Source organism: Lactuca virosa, chromosome 1 (assembly GCF_052849685.1).
Source record: "Lactuca virosa cultivar CGN04683 chromosome 1, Lactuca_virosa_CGN04683_v6, whole genome shotgun sequence".
NCBI classification, from domain to species: domain Eukaryota; kingdom Viridiplantae; phylum Streptophyta; class Magnoliopsida; order Asterales; family Asteraceae; genus Lactuca; species Lactuca virosa.
Genome location: NC_136426.1, coordinates 51,219,013 through 51,233,714, shown reverse-complemented (window position 1 = coordinate 51,233,714; position 14,702 = coordinate 51,219,013).

The window sequence follows — 14,702 nt, the reverse complement described above, 5'->3', positions numbered from 1 at the left end:
TAATAACTAGAATACTTGATGAGAAGGGAGGCTAGAGAAAAATTTCGGATCTTGAGAGTATGAAGGAGTGAACGAAATAATGAGACCATTGGGTTCCTATTTATAACTGATAAGGAAGTATTGATTAACCCGAATTTGAATATAATAATAATATCTTGAATTAGGTAATTATCCAACTACTTATTTATCTAATAGGATTAATATAGAAACCCTAAGACCCTAGCCAAAACCGGCCATGCTTAGAAGGTTCTAGAAACCCTATTTTGCTCAACTATTGAACAATTACAGCTTAGCCCCAGCACTTCCAATTAATTTTAATTAACCCGAAATTAATCCCAATTAATTTCTGATTAATTATTAATTAATTATTACTATTTCTAATTAATATATTCATCATATAATACATTAATAAATCATTTATTACAATTTATTAATCATATAATAAGTGAACAAATCAACCTCTCTCTCCAAAAGTCATTATATTCTGTTACTGGTTACGAGGGCAACCCAAAAAGGACTTTGCTTCTATTTCAAGAATATACAAATTTAATTATGGGCTTAGACATCTTAATCCAACAATATATATTCAATAAAGATCTATCAATTTAAATCATAGTACTCATATGTAAATATATTGCACTAAAACAACATATGGGAGGAGGAACGATCGATCATATATAACATACATGTTACCCTATATGCCTGATTTACACCCCCACCCTTTTTTTCCTACTTTTCGGTGACGGTGGCGATGGCCGATCCCACCAACAAACTCAAATCTCGCACCACCGTCTGTATTACCAAGATCATTATAGACATCCTACTATCACCGAGAAACAGAATTCGACGCCATTTAGGGATCGAATGGTTCTATTGGCGAATTCTAAAAGAAAATGATAGTTTCATTTTTATTACTTCTTTTCATAGTTTATTGTTAGTTAAAACCATCTCATTTCAGTTAATCTTCATGCATATTTTCCCTTTTTGTTATTTTTCTCCTTTACCGGGTGCTTTCCAGTATTTTGAGCTTCTTTGCAGGATTTACCGAAGACTATTTGTCATTGGAGGTATAGAAGGAATGCGGGACTATTGGAGGCTTGCGATTTTCTTGTGGACTTGAAGTGGTGCAATTGGGTTTGGTGTCAATATAAACAAGAAGCGCGTTGGACTTAAATTTTGGACGAGACGACGAGGACTCGAGCTAAGGAAGATTAAAGGAGCATTGGATCATGTTTGAAGCCTTTGGAAAAACATAAATGGGCTCCCAGGAGGTTGTGCAAATGGGCTGAGATGCTAATGAAAAGATTGGGTTGGATTGTAAATTAAATGGGCCAAGGCATCAATTCAGCGAGACCCACGCGGTTCGCGTGGATCCACAAACGGTCTGTGTGGATCGTGCTGTGAAGAATTCAGATTTTTAGGTTTTGTATCTACTTTGGGAAGGTTGGTGGATTGCTTTTGGCCAACTTTTAGATCCGGAAATGAGCTCTTTTTTACTGAAGATTTTGAATGGAGTTCATCATTAACACTTGGAAGAACCACTCATTTTGCTCTCAAGAAGGCTTTGGAAGAATTTGAAGATTTAGAAGATTGGTGTAATTTCTTTTCATCTTGAAACTAGAACAATGTTTGGTACCTCTAAACTATCTTGTATTTCTTTTATTTTGGTCATGTTTGGCTAGACTCACATTTGGTTGATTAGTGTTTAACCTATGGATGATTAGTTGCTTTGAAGACCTCATATTATCTTGTGTTTGAAATTTATGGAAATGTTTTCTAATCAAACATCTTCTTGTGTTTATTTATCCTTGATCATGAGCTTTAATGAATGAATGCTTATTTTGTTGACTAATTTCTTGGTTAAGTAATGGACCCTCAAATTAGTAAGCAACAAATGGTTTATATGTTTGTTTTCATTTCATTTAAACCATGGAAATGTGTAACACGCGTAAAATTCAAGCCAATTTAAAACTTTTTAAACAATTCAAAACCCATTAGTCATTACAAAATGTTTTCAAAATAGTTTAATATCAGAGTATCCCAGAAACATAGTCATAAAAAGTGAGGAGCTGTACGATCTCGCCTTTGCCCTGCCACGATCCCCTGATGCACCTGAAACAATAAACTGAAACTGTAAGCCCGAAAGCTTAGTGAGTTACCCCTAAAATACCGATACACATATAGTCCACATAACAATATCTGCAATATCATAACATAACAACTGAACAGAACAGCATGTAACGGGTCCACAGCTTTACAGACTGGAATACCCCTGGGCCCACAGTGTGAGTCTGGAATGCCTACCGGGCCCTCAGCTCACATCTGGATTGCCACCGAGCCCTCAGTATGAGTCTGGAATGCCTACCGGGCCCTCAGCTCGTATCTGGAATGCTCCCAAGCCCTCAGTATGAGTCTGGAATGCCTACCGGGCCCTCAGCTCATATCTGGAATACTATAGGGTTTGTTGGCTACCGTACGGAGCAGTACAACCTCAACCCATCCCATTTAACATGTCAACATGTAACAGATAATGCACATACAGGTAATGTAACATCCCAAAATACGATCCAAAAAAAATTCATTTTTGAAACATATACTTAGCAAACATTAGAAATAAAACATTCACTGATCATATCATTTCATAAAAATGTCGCGTGTCCGGAAACCATACTATAAAAACATAATAATGTCAGAGTACAAATCCCAGAATAACTCATGATGCGGAAATCAATGTGTGTGTATGATGTGTCGCTACCGCGCCAGCTCTTTCCCCTTCGACGAAGAGGTACCTGAAAACAAAACTATAAACTGTAAGCACAAAGCTTAGTGAGTTCCCCCATCATACCACCTACCATACAGTTACATAACATACATATATTGTCCGGCATATCTGGGTGCCCGACCTACCCCTTCGGTCCTCCCGACCGGATACTGTCTAGCATATCTGGGAGCTGGCCTCCCCTTCGGTCCTCTCGACCGGGTTCTGACTAGCATATCTGGGTGCTGGTCTCCCCTTCGGTCCTCTCGACCGGGTACTGTCTAACATATCTGGGAGCTGGCCTCCCCTTCGGTCCTCTCGACCGGGTACTGACTGGCATATCTGGGTGCTGGTCTCCCCTTCGGTCCTCTCGACCGGGTACTGGGGACTATTTCACCCCCTTACTACTACCACATAACACATTTATCACATAATCTATCTAGCATGGCTGGGCACGACCGCCCCTTCGACCCTATTGGTCGGTAATCTGGGGACTATCTCCCCCTACAGTCACTAGTACATAGCATCATGTCATTTTAGCACATAAACATATCACAGGTAGTAACAACCCTAGATGAATATCACAGAGACAATCATCTATCATGCAACTCCTACTGGTGGGCCGGCATTGTGGCCGTAGACCCACCGCTACTGGAAGGTAACTCACCTCAAAGTGGCTGCTAATCTGCGTGGGAACTGACTGACTTCTGCTGCTGCTGCTCCGAAAATCCTCCGGCTATAATTCCCACAAAAACACTCAGTCAAATACTGATAACCGCCCTCAGGGTAAAATGACCATTTACCCCTAACTAAACCAAGAGTCAAAATCAAAGTCAACTTCCAGTTGACCCGACTCGCCGAGTTGGCTTGCCAACTCGCCGAGTCCCTATCCACTCGATTGACCATAATCTCGTCTCTACTCGTCGAGTTAGGCATTGACTCGACGAGTTCCCTTCTAAACCGATGACCACTAGTCCTTCATCCTACTCGCCGAGTTGTATGAACAACTCGCCGAGTCTGTTCTTGAGGCTCGCCGAGTCAGGGCATTGACTCGCCGAGTTCCTCCATGAGTGAGTCTGGCTTCCGACTCACTGAGTCCCCCCCCCCCATGACTCACGACACCACTCAGCAACACGAAAAGGGGAAAACTCGAGGACTCGCGACTCGACTCGCCGAGTCCGATGAACGACTCGCCGAGTCGGCCACATGTCACTAATATATACTCGATTTTGCTTGGATCCAGCTCATTCCATACATAGATCTAGGTTCCTAGGGCTTGATTAACAAGTAAAGTTTCCAACTTTACGTGTAAATAAACACCAATGAAGGTTTTAGGGCTCAAAATGCACTAAAAGAGTAGATCTAGGGCTTTCATGCAATATGGCTTCATAAAGGCAGTGGATCCGAGCTCCTAGAGCTCAATCATGCCTAGATCTAAAGGTTGATCGGCTTATCACAGACCCTAGTTCATACCCAAGCTTGGAAATGGCTCAAGAAGGACTTTAATGGAGCTCTAAGGGACTATAAGCATGAGAACAGAGGGAAACTGAGTTATACCTCAAGGAAATCTCTGAAATAACACCAAGATGCCTGACCTCCTTCCTCTCCTCTTGATCTACTCTCCTTTCTCTCTCAAAGTCTTCAAGAAATCACACCAAGCACTTCAATTTCACAAGGAACGATGTTAGAACGATATAGGGGGCTCTGAGGGTGAATGGGGGCGAGCTTGGGGCGCATAAGATTGGTTTAAATAGGGTGCAAACCCTTGGAATTAGGGTTTCACCTGACAGCGGGGACTCGCCGAGTCCAGAATATGGACTCGCCGAGTCGCCAACTTAAACGTGTTTCATGTCCCGGCTCTACTCGGCGAGTCGGGCCTACAACTCGCCGAGTCCAAGGCTAAAAATGAAAAATACTTAGATAAATTTACATACCAGGAACCAGGTGCTACAAATCTCCCCCACTTATTTTAGACTTCGTCCTCGAAGTCTGCTGCTCGGTCCTGAAACAGCTCGGGGTAATGCTCCATCATTTCTTCCACCGGCTCCCAAGTCCACTCTGAACCCTTTCGGTGCTGCCATTGTACCTTCACTAATTCCACCCTCTTGTTCCTCAAATCCTTCGACTTCCGGTCGAGGATTGCGACTGGGCGCTCAATGTAATTCAGGTTGTCGTCAACCTGGATATCCTCTAACGGCACCACCACTGAATCATCCACTAGGCACTTCCGCAGCTGGGAGACATGGAAGGTGTTGTGGATCTGACTGAGCTCGGCTGGCAGATCCAGCCTATATGCCACCTTGCCCACCCGGGCCAGAACCCTGAAGGGTCCAATGTACCTGGGGCCCAATTTGCCCCGTTTCCTGAATCGGATGACACCCTTCCATGGTGACACCTTCAGGAGGACCATATCCCCGACCTGGAACTCCAGGTCTGATCGACGCTTGTCAGCATAACTTTTCTGCCGACTCTGTGCAGTCTGAAGCCTGCTCCGAACCTGCTGGATCCTCTCGGTCGTCTTGAGCACCACTTCGGTGCTCCCCATGACCCTCTGGCCTACCACACCCCAGCATATCGGGGTCCTGCACCTCCTCCCGTACAACATCTCGAAGGGAGGTCGGTCGATACTCACGTGGTAGCTGTTGTTGTACGAAAACTCAGCTAGAGGAAGATAGGTATCCCGGCTACCACCGAAGTCTAGTACGCACGCCCGCAACATATCCTCCAGAGTCTGGATGGTCCGCTCACTCTGACCATCGGTCTGCGGGTGAAAAGCGGTGCTAAAATGTAGACGAGTACCCAGCTCATCATGGAACTTCTTCCAAAACCTGGAAGTAAACCGTACATCTCTGTCTGAAATCACGGAGACTGGCACTCCGTGCCGCGCCACCACCTCTCGGATGTAGATTTTGGCCAACTTCTCTACCGAGATACTCTCCTGGATCGGTATGAAGTGAGCGCTCTTGGTCAACCGATCCACGATGACCCATATAGAATCCACTCCCTGTGCGGTCCTGGGAAGCTTGGTGATAAAATCCATCGTGATGTCTTCCCATTTCCACAGCGGGATATCCAACGGCTGCATCTTGCCGTGTGGCCTCTGGTGCTCGGCCTTGACCTTCCTGCAGGTCAAGCACCGCTCAACATACCATGCTACATCCCGCTTCATGCAGGGCCACCAATAGTCTAGACGAAGTTCTCTATACATCTTCGTTGCCCCGGGATGAATGGAGAATCGGGATTTGTGCGCCTCCTCCATCAGAACCTGACGCACACCCCCGTGATACGGTACCCACACCCTACGGTGTAGTGTCAATAACCCTCGACTATCATAGTCGAAGGAGGAAACCTGTCCCACAATCCGCTCGCTCTTCCGATGTTCCTCCTTCATAGCCTCCTGCTGAGCCTCCCGGATCCGCTCCAAAAGCGGAGTCACCACTGTCATCCTCAGACAGATATCGCTGATCGGTGCCGCCTTGCGGCTAAGCGCATCGGCCACCACGTTGGCCTTTCCCGGATGGTAAAGGATCTCGCAGTCGTAATCCTTTACCATGTCCAACCACCGACGCTGCCTCATGTTCAGATTCGGCTGATCCATGAGGTACCTCAAGCTCTTGTGGTCCGTGTAAATCGTACATCGAACCCCATAGAGGTAATGTCGCCATATCTTAAGGGCGAACACAACAGCCCCCAACTCCAAATCATGCGTCGGGTAGTTCGCCTCGTGAGGCTTCAGCTGCCTCGACGCGTAGGCAATAACGTGCCCTCTTTGCATCAATACTGCACCCAAACCTGAGATGGACGCATCGCAGTACACAACAAAATCCTCCATGCCCTCTGGCAGGGCTAAGATTGGCGCCTCGCACAATCTCTGCCTCAGTGTCTCGAATGCTGCCTGCTGCTCAGGCCCCCAACGAAAGACCACAGCCTTCCTCGTTAGCCTGGTCAGGGGTAATGCTATCTTGGAGAAATCCTGGATGAATCTCTGATAGTAGCCAGCTAATCCCAGGAAACTCCGAATCTCAGATGGAGACTTCAGAACCTCCCATCTCATCACGGCCTCTACCTTGGCCGGATCTACCGAAATCCCGTTCTGGTTGACAAGGTGCCCAAGAAACTGCACCTCGCGCAACCAGAAATCACACTTGGAGAACTTGGCGTAAAAGTTCTCCCTCCTCAAGGTCTCTAGAACCTCTCGCAGATGCTCCTCATGCTCCTCCTGCGTCTTGGAGTAAACCAAGATATCATCAATAAACACTATCACAGACCGGTCTAACATCGATCTGCACACGCGGTTCATGAGGTCCATGAACGCGGCAGGAGCATTGGTGAGCCCGAAAGGCATCACCACAAACTCATAGTGGCCATAACGCGTCCGAAACGCCGTCTTCTGCACATCCTCCTCCCTAACCCTCATCTGATGATACCCTGAACGCAAATCTATCTTGGAGAACCAAGATGCTCCCTGAAGCTGGTCAAAGAGGTCGTCAATCCTCGGGAGTGGGTAACGGTTCTTCACCGTTACCTTGTTCAGCTCCCTATAGTCTATACACATACGATGCGACCCATCCTTCTTCTTCACAAACAGAATCAGGGCTCCCTAGGGTGAACTGCTCGGTCGAATGAAACCCTTGTCTAACAACTCCTGAAGCTGTGTAGACAACTCCTGCATCTCAGGAGGAGCCAACCGATACGGTGCCTTGGCTATCGGAGCCGCACCAGGGACTAGGTCGATCCTGAACTCCACCTGTCGCTCCGGAGGTATCCCTGGCAACTCCTCGGGGAATACATCCGCGAATTCTCGTACTACGGGCACATCGCCCACCGTCGCCCTACCCGCCTCCCGGGTATCCATAACATACGCGACATAACCTGCACAACCCTGCTGAAGGTAACGCCTAGCTCTCGCTGCTGAACATAAGGCCGGTCCTCGCTGTGGCCTCTCGCCCTGAATCACCAGCTCACCCCCACTTGGGGTCCTGATCCGCACCAACTGCTGCGTGCAGTCGATCACTGCCCCATTAGGGCTGAGCCAATCCATGCCTATAATCACCTTGTTCCCACGCAATGGAATGGGAACCAAGTCTACCAAGTAGCGCTCCTCAAATAACCTCAGCACACAATCTCGGAAGACCTCAGATGCTCGCACTGATCGGTCGTCCGCAATCTCGACCTCTAGAGGGCAATCCAACATACCCGAAGACTCATAAAACTTCTTGCTAAGCGCAAGAGAAACGAATGATCGGGTAGCGCCCGAATCAAACAGTACCTGTACTGGGATACCGTTCACATGGAACGATCCTAAACAGAGCACATATCAATAACATAAACGTCATAAAAATAAACCAGAGGGAAAGAATCATATCCGTCACTACATCGGGTGCAGCGCGTGCCTCCTCGGTAGTCAGCTGAAATGCCAGACTCCTCACCACTGGAGCCTCTGCCTTGCCTTGCCGGCCATCGGTAATCCGCAGGGTCGCTGGAGCTGGAGCCTTTACTGGCGCTGCTGCTGTCAACTGGGGGCAATTGGCCTTCTTGTGGCCCCTCTGGTTGCAGTGGAAACACAACAACTCTGACGTCTGTAACACAGGTGCAGGGGCGGTACAATCCCTGCTGAAGTGCCCTAACTTGCCGCACTTGTAGCAGCCTGACGATCCCAACTTGCACGCTCCCTCGTGCGTCTTGCCGCATTTCCTGCAGCGGCCCCGTCCCTGTTGGCCTTTCGGCCCCGCATCTGGTCCCTTGGGCTTCTTCCCCGAAGCCCCCATAACATGCCCCTCTTCTGCCTTTCTCTTCCGAATGTGCTCCAGGTCTATCTCCCTCTCCCTTGCCCTAGCAACCATAGAGTCCAGGGTAGGGCAAGCTGAAAAACTGACATGCTCCCGAATGTCAGCTCGTAGCATGTCATGATAGCGGGTCCTCCTCATATCCTCATCACCCGCGTACTAGGGCACCAGTAACGCTCTCTCCCGGAACTTGGCGGTGATCTTCGCCACAGTCTCCGTCGTCTGTCTCATATCTAGGAACTCCCTGGCCAGCTGCTGAAGCTCGACAGCCGGCGTAAACTCTGCCCTGAACCTGGTCACGAAGTCCGACCAGGTCATAGCCTCGACACCCGAGGCTCCCAACGAGTCATCAACGGATTCCCACCAATCCCTAGCCCGATCTCTCAAACATCCTGCTGCAAATCTCACCTTCGACCCCTCGGGGCAGAAGCTAGTCAACTGTGCAGACTCAATGTCTGCAATCCATCGCCTGGCAGCTATGGGGTCCTTCGCCCCATGAAAATCCGGCGCACCACTGCCCCGGAAGTCCTTGAAGGACAGTGTGCGAGATCCTGACTGGCCAGATGCCATGTCTCTCCTGAATGCCCTGAGGCGATCCTCCATCAACTCCACTATCCCTTCCTTGATCGACCCGAAGATAATGGGAGTCGAATCAAGGATGTCTCTGGTGATCTCTGACGTGATGAACTCGCGTAGCCTCTCGTCTATTGGCTCGGAACCTGATCCCGAACCCGATCCCTCTCCTGAACTGCCAACTGCTGGCCTCGAGCGTAGTACCACCATTCTGCAATACATAACGACAACTGTCAGTGGTACTGATACATCTAAAGGGATCACGTCTACTGCAAGGTTCCTGGTCTCGCCTCAGCCTCCCTTAATTCAAGTACGGATCCTCTGCTTTCAGTAGTACGGGCCCATACTACCTTCCACATCTATCCGTACTTTCCTCAAGAACTGCCTCGACTCCACCAAGTCCCTACTACTACTGTTGATCTCATGCTAATCTCATCCTAGGCTCGCCCTAGGAAGTCGCCAACCCACTCTCCGCCCTCAGCTGCATAAGAAGTCCCTGCTTTCTTCCCCTAACTAGCTTGCGAATACTATTACATATTACTCAGAGTAGATAATTCTTCGAATGAGGGATCCTACCCTACAACGGTTGGACTCAAACAAGAGCTGCGAAATAGGGCTAGACCCAACCCTCTGAAATTATTTAGTCCTTGCAATATGTATATTAACATATTCGTTTACTAGTTAGTGAAAGACAACTAGAACTCCTAAAAGCACATAGCAAGCAGCATTCGGACATTGAGTACACATAATCAAGTATGTACTACTCTGGCTATCATATCGACTGATCTGTACTAGCATACACTGCTAAGCTCATACTATCAGGCATAACCTAAACAGGCTATCCTACTACTGTCTACTCGGTACTAGCATGCAATTCTCATAAAGCTGGAACACATAAAGCAGGCACATAAGGCATCATTCCTAGATCCTTAGTCCTATTCTAGCATGCTGTTCTACTGAAACTGAAACTGATAATCATAACATAAACTTGTATGGGTACTTTGGGGAAAACTTACTTGAGCTCGACCGGTCGCGCGCATCACACACCTCGTTCTTTCTCGAAACTCTTTTACCCAATCTTTAGAAAATCGTTTCTTTATAAAAAATCTTTTAATCCCTTGATTTGAGTCCAGACATCCCCCGAAGGTGTGTCCGAATCCCTCAAACCAGGGCTCTGATACCAACTTGTAACATCCCAAAATACGAGCCAAAAAAAAATTTCATTTTTGAAACATATACTTAGCAAACATTAGAAATAAAACATTCACTGATCATATCATTTCATAAAAATGTCGCGTGTCCGGAAACCATTTTATAAAAACATAATAATGTCAGAGTACAAATCCCAGAATAACTCATGATGCGGAAATCAATGTGTGTGTATGATGTGCCGCTACCGCGCCAGCTCTTTCCCCTTCGACGAAGAGGTACCTGAAAACAAAACTATAAACTGTAAGCACAAAGCTTAGTGAGTTCCCCCATCATACCACCTACCATACAGTTACATAACATACATATATTGTCCGGCATATCTGGGTGCCCGAAATACCCCTTCGGTCCTCCCGACCGGATACTGTCTAGCACATCTGGGAGCTGGCCTCCCCTTCGGTCCTCTCGACCGGGTTCTGACTAGCATATCTGGGTGCTGGTCTCCCCTTCGGTCCTCTCGACCGGGTACTGTCTAACATATCTGGGAGCTGGCCTCCCCTTCGGTCCTCTCGACCGGGTACTGACTGGCATATCTGGGTGCTGGTCTCCCCTTCGGTCCTCTCGACCGGGTACTGGGGACTATTTCACCCCCTTACTACTACCACATAACACATTTATCACATAATCTATCTAGCATGGCTGGGCACGACCGCCCCTTCGACCCTATTGGCCGGTAATCTGGGGACTATCTCCCCCTACAGTCACTAGTACATAGCATCATGTCATTTTAGCACATAAACATATCACAGGTAGTAACAACCCTAGATGAATATCACAGAGACAATCATCTATCATGCAACTCCTACTGGTGGGCCGGCATTGTGGTCGTAGATCCACCGCTATTGGAAGGTAACTCACCTCAAAGTGGCTGCTAATCTGCGTGGGAACTGACTGACTTCTGCTGCTGCTGCTCCGAAAATCCTCCGGCTATAATTCCCACAAAAACACTCAGTCAAATACTGCTAACCGCCCTCAGGGTAAAATGACCATTTACCCCTAACTAAACCAAGAGTCAAAATCAAAGTCAACTTCCAGTTGACCCGACTCGCCGAGTTGGCTTGCCAACTCGCCGAGTCCCTATCCACTCGATTGACCATAATCTCGTCTCTACTCGTCGAGTTAGGCATTGACTCGACGAGTTCCCTTCTAAACCGATGACCACTAGTCCTTCATCCTACTCGCCGAGTTGTATGAACAACTCGCCGAGTCTGTTCTTGAGGCTCGCCGAGTCAGGGCATTGACTCGCCGAGTTCCTCCATGAGTGAGTCTGGCTTCCGACTCACTGAGTCACCCCCCCATGACTCACGACTCCACTCAGCAACACGCAAAAGGGAAAACTCGAGGACTCGCGACTCGACTCGCCGAGTCCGATGAACGACTCGCCGAGTCGGCTACATGCCACTAATATATACTCGATTTTGCTTGGATCCAGCTCATTCCATACATAGATCTAGGTTCCTAGGGCTTGATTAACACGTAAAGTTTCCAACTTTACGTGTAAATAAACACCAATGAAGGTTTTAGGGCTCAAAATGCACTAAAAGAGTATATCTAGGGCTTTCATGGAATATGGCTTCATAAAGGCAGTGGATCCGAGCTCCTAGAGCTCAATCATGCCTAGATCTAAAGGTTGATCGGCTTATCACAGACCCTAGTTCATACCCAAGCTTGGAAATGGCTCAAGAAGGACTTTAATGGAGCTCTAAGGGACTATAAGCATGAGAACAGAGGGAAACTGAGTTATACCTCAAGGAAATCTCTGAAATAACACCAAGATGCCTGGCCTCCTTCCTCTCCTCTTGATCTACTCTCCTTTCTCTCTCAAAGTCTTCAAGAAATCACACCAAGCACTTCAATTTCACAAGGAACGATGTTAGAACGATATAGGGGGCTCTGAGGGTGAATGGGGGCAAGCTTGGGGCGCATAAGGTTGGTTTAAATAGGGTGCAAACCCTTGGAATTAGGGTTTCACCAGACAGCGGGGACTCGCCGAGTCCAGAATATGGACTCGCCGAGTCGCCAACTTAAACGTGTTCCATGTCCCGGCTCTACTCGGCGAGTCGGGCCTACAACTCGCCGAGTCCAAGGCTAAAAATGCAAAATACTTAGATAAATTTACATACCAGGAACCAGGTGCTACAGGTAATCAATCAGTATCACAGGTAGTCCTACATACCCACCCTCTAGCATATCAAACTAGCATACGTAACCAACTCATACTCAACATAATACAACTACTAGGATATCATATCCAATGGGTCGGCCTTGGTGCCTTAGACCCCTTAGTATAGTGAGGATAACTCACCTGGCATTGTTGAAGTCCCGCAAATAAAACTCCAGCTGCTGGTTGACAGATTCCCGAACTGTCAACATCAAACAATACCCAATTAATAATTGGGTTCCAAGCCCAAGGTCCAACTCACACTACAAAAGCCCAAAAGTCAAATCATGGGCCAACGCCCAACATATGGCCCAACTTTCCAAATTGGGCCCACACCTCTACATGGTCTTTCCTTAAGGCCCATCCAATTATTCCAACCCAATTCCCATGGCCCAATATCACATAATAATAATGGCCCTATTTATGGCCCATCTATGGCCCAATTTTCCAAATTGGGCCCAAGTCCTCACATGGGCCTTATCCTAAAGCCCATCTAATTACTTTGGTCCATTAACTTGTTCTTGGATGGCCCACCAATAGTCCAATCGCCAAAGCCCAATAAGAAGGCCCAATTCAAGGCCCGAGTGAGATTAGGGCTTTCACATGAAATGATGATTAGGGTTAAGTGTTTCTTACTTAACCCATTAAGGACTTAATCCATTAAGTCCATTATTGCCTTAAGCTAGTTTGCCAATGATTGTTAATTATTATTTTAGGTTTAATAATTAATTCTCGTGTGTGTCCCAAACAATTTCCACAATTTGGGTTTTATGCTCTTAGGGTTTTCCAAACCCTAATTAGGGTTTTTCCAACCCAATACTAGCCCATTAGTCAATTGGTTGAGCTTCTAGGTCACTTTGGGCCTTATTGGGCCCATTAGGGTTTTATTAGGTCCATTGGAGTCTCTTTGGGCCCACTAGGGTTTAGTAGCCCCTTGTCCAAACATCCAAACAAGGTCCAATCGTAATCAAAGCACACCGCCACCCGACACGGCGGCCGGTGGCGGCAAGAGGCGGCAACCACCACCCTACGGTGGTGGTTTAGACTTTTCTTTCTCATTATTTCGATACGGTTACAATTTTACAATAAACTGCCCAATTAACACACACACACTAAATAAACTCTCACACCCACACACACAGTCGCACTGTGGCGGCAGGTGGTGGTCGGACGTGCTAGCCACCACCTCACGGTGGTGGTGGTGCCCCTCTAGTGTTTTCCGGCCAAGGTAACCACACACGCAAACAGAAAATACACACCCACACATGTTCTAATTAAGAGAGGAACTCAGACACTCCAAGTGGTGTAAGGCGGCGACGACGACACTATAAGGCGGCAACAGCGGTAACAACTTCATATTCGGCGACCGCCACCATGGTGGTTCGTCATGACTTTCTACTCGACCAACAAACCCACACACACGAACATCTGCATCACAAGTCACGAACTCAGCCACCATTACACGGTGGCAGACGGATGATAGAGGGCATCGGCGGTAGCGGTCTTCCTGAACAGCAGTGGTGGGGTGACCACCGGAAGAAAAAGGGAGAAGGAGAAGGTGGTCCGAGACCCACCGAGTACTGCAGCAGTAACTGACGGAAAACAGGAGACGGAGAAGACGCGGAGGAGGGAAACGCCACGGCAGCTGCGGAACGACCCAGAGTCCGTCGTCGGAGTCACGGCAGTGACGAGTTCGCTAGCAGCAAGGTTAGCGGTGGCGGCTTCGGTGGTTGACGATGGATGCTCCAATGAACTTCGACGGCGACGAGCATGGCGGCTGGAGGGAGTGAAGTAGTGGGTGGCGGCTATAATACCCCGATTAGGGTTAGGGTTTTGGGGTGACGGGAATGAAGGGTTAAATACCCGGACCCTTAAATTAATTCCCATAATAACACATTTGGTCCTTCATTCTCCATTTCCTTTCACATTTAATCAAAATGTTACCATTTATACCCTGGCTTCTAAAATCCTTACATAATGAGTCCAATATTTACTCTTTGATCCCTGCTTCCATAATTTCTTTTATATTAAGCCCAAGTGATACCAAACACCCCCTGACTATTGAAAATCTTTACAAATTAAGTCCCAAAATTACACTTTAACCCGCGGAGATTCAATTCTTGCCATTTGGCTTCCCGAAACCAACACCCCACTAATTATTATTAAATTTTGAGCTCTAAGAATAATAATAATAATAATAATTACTTCCTGGGGT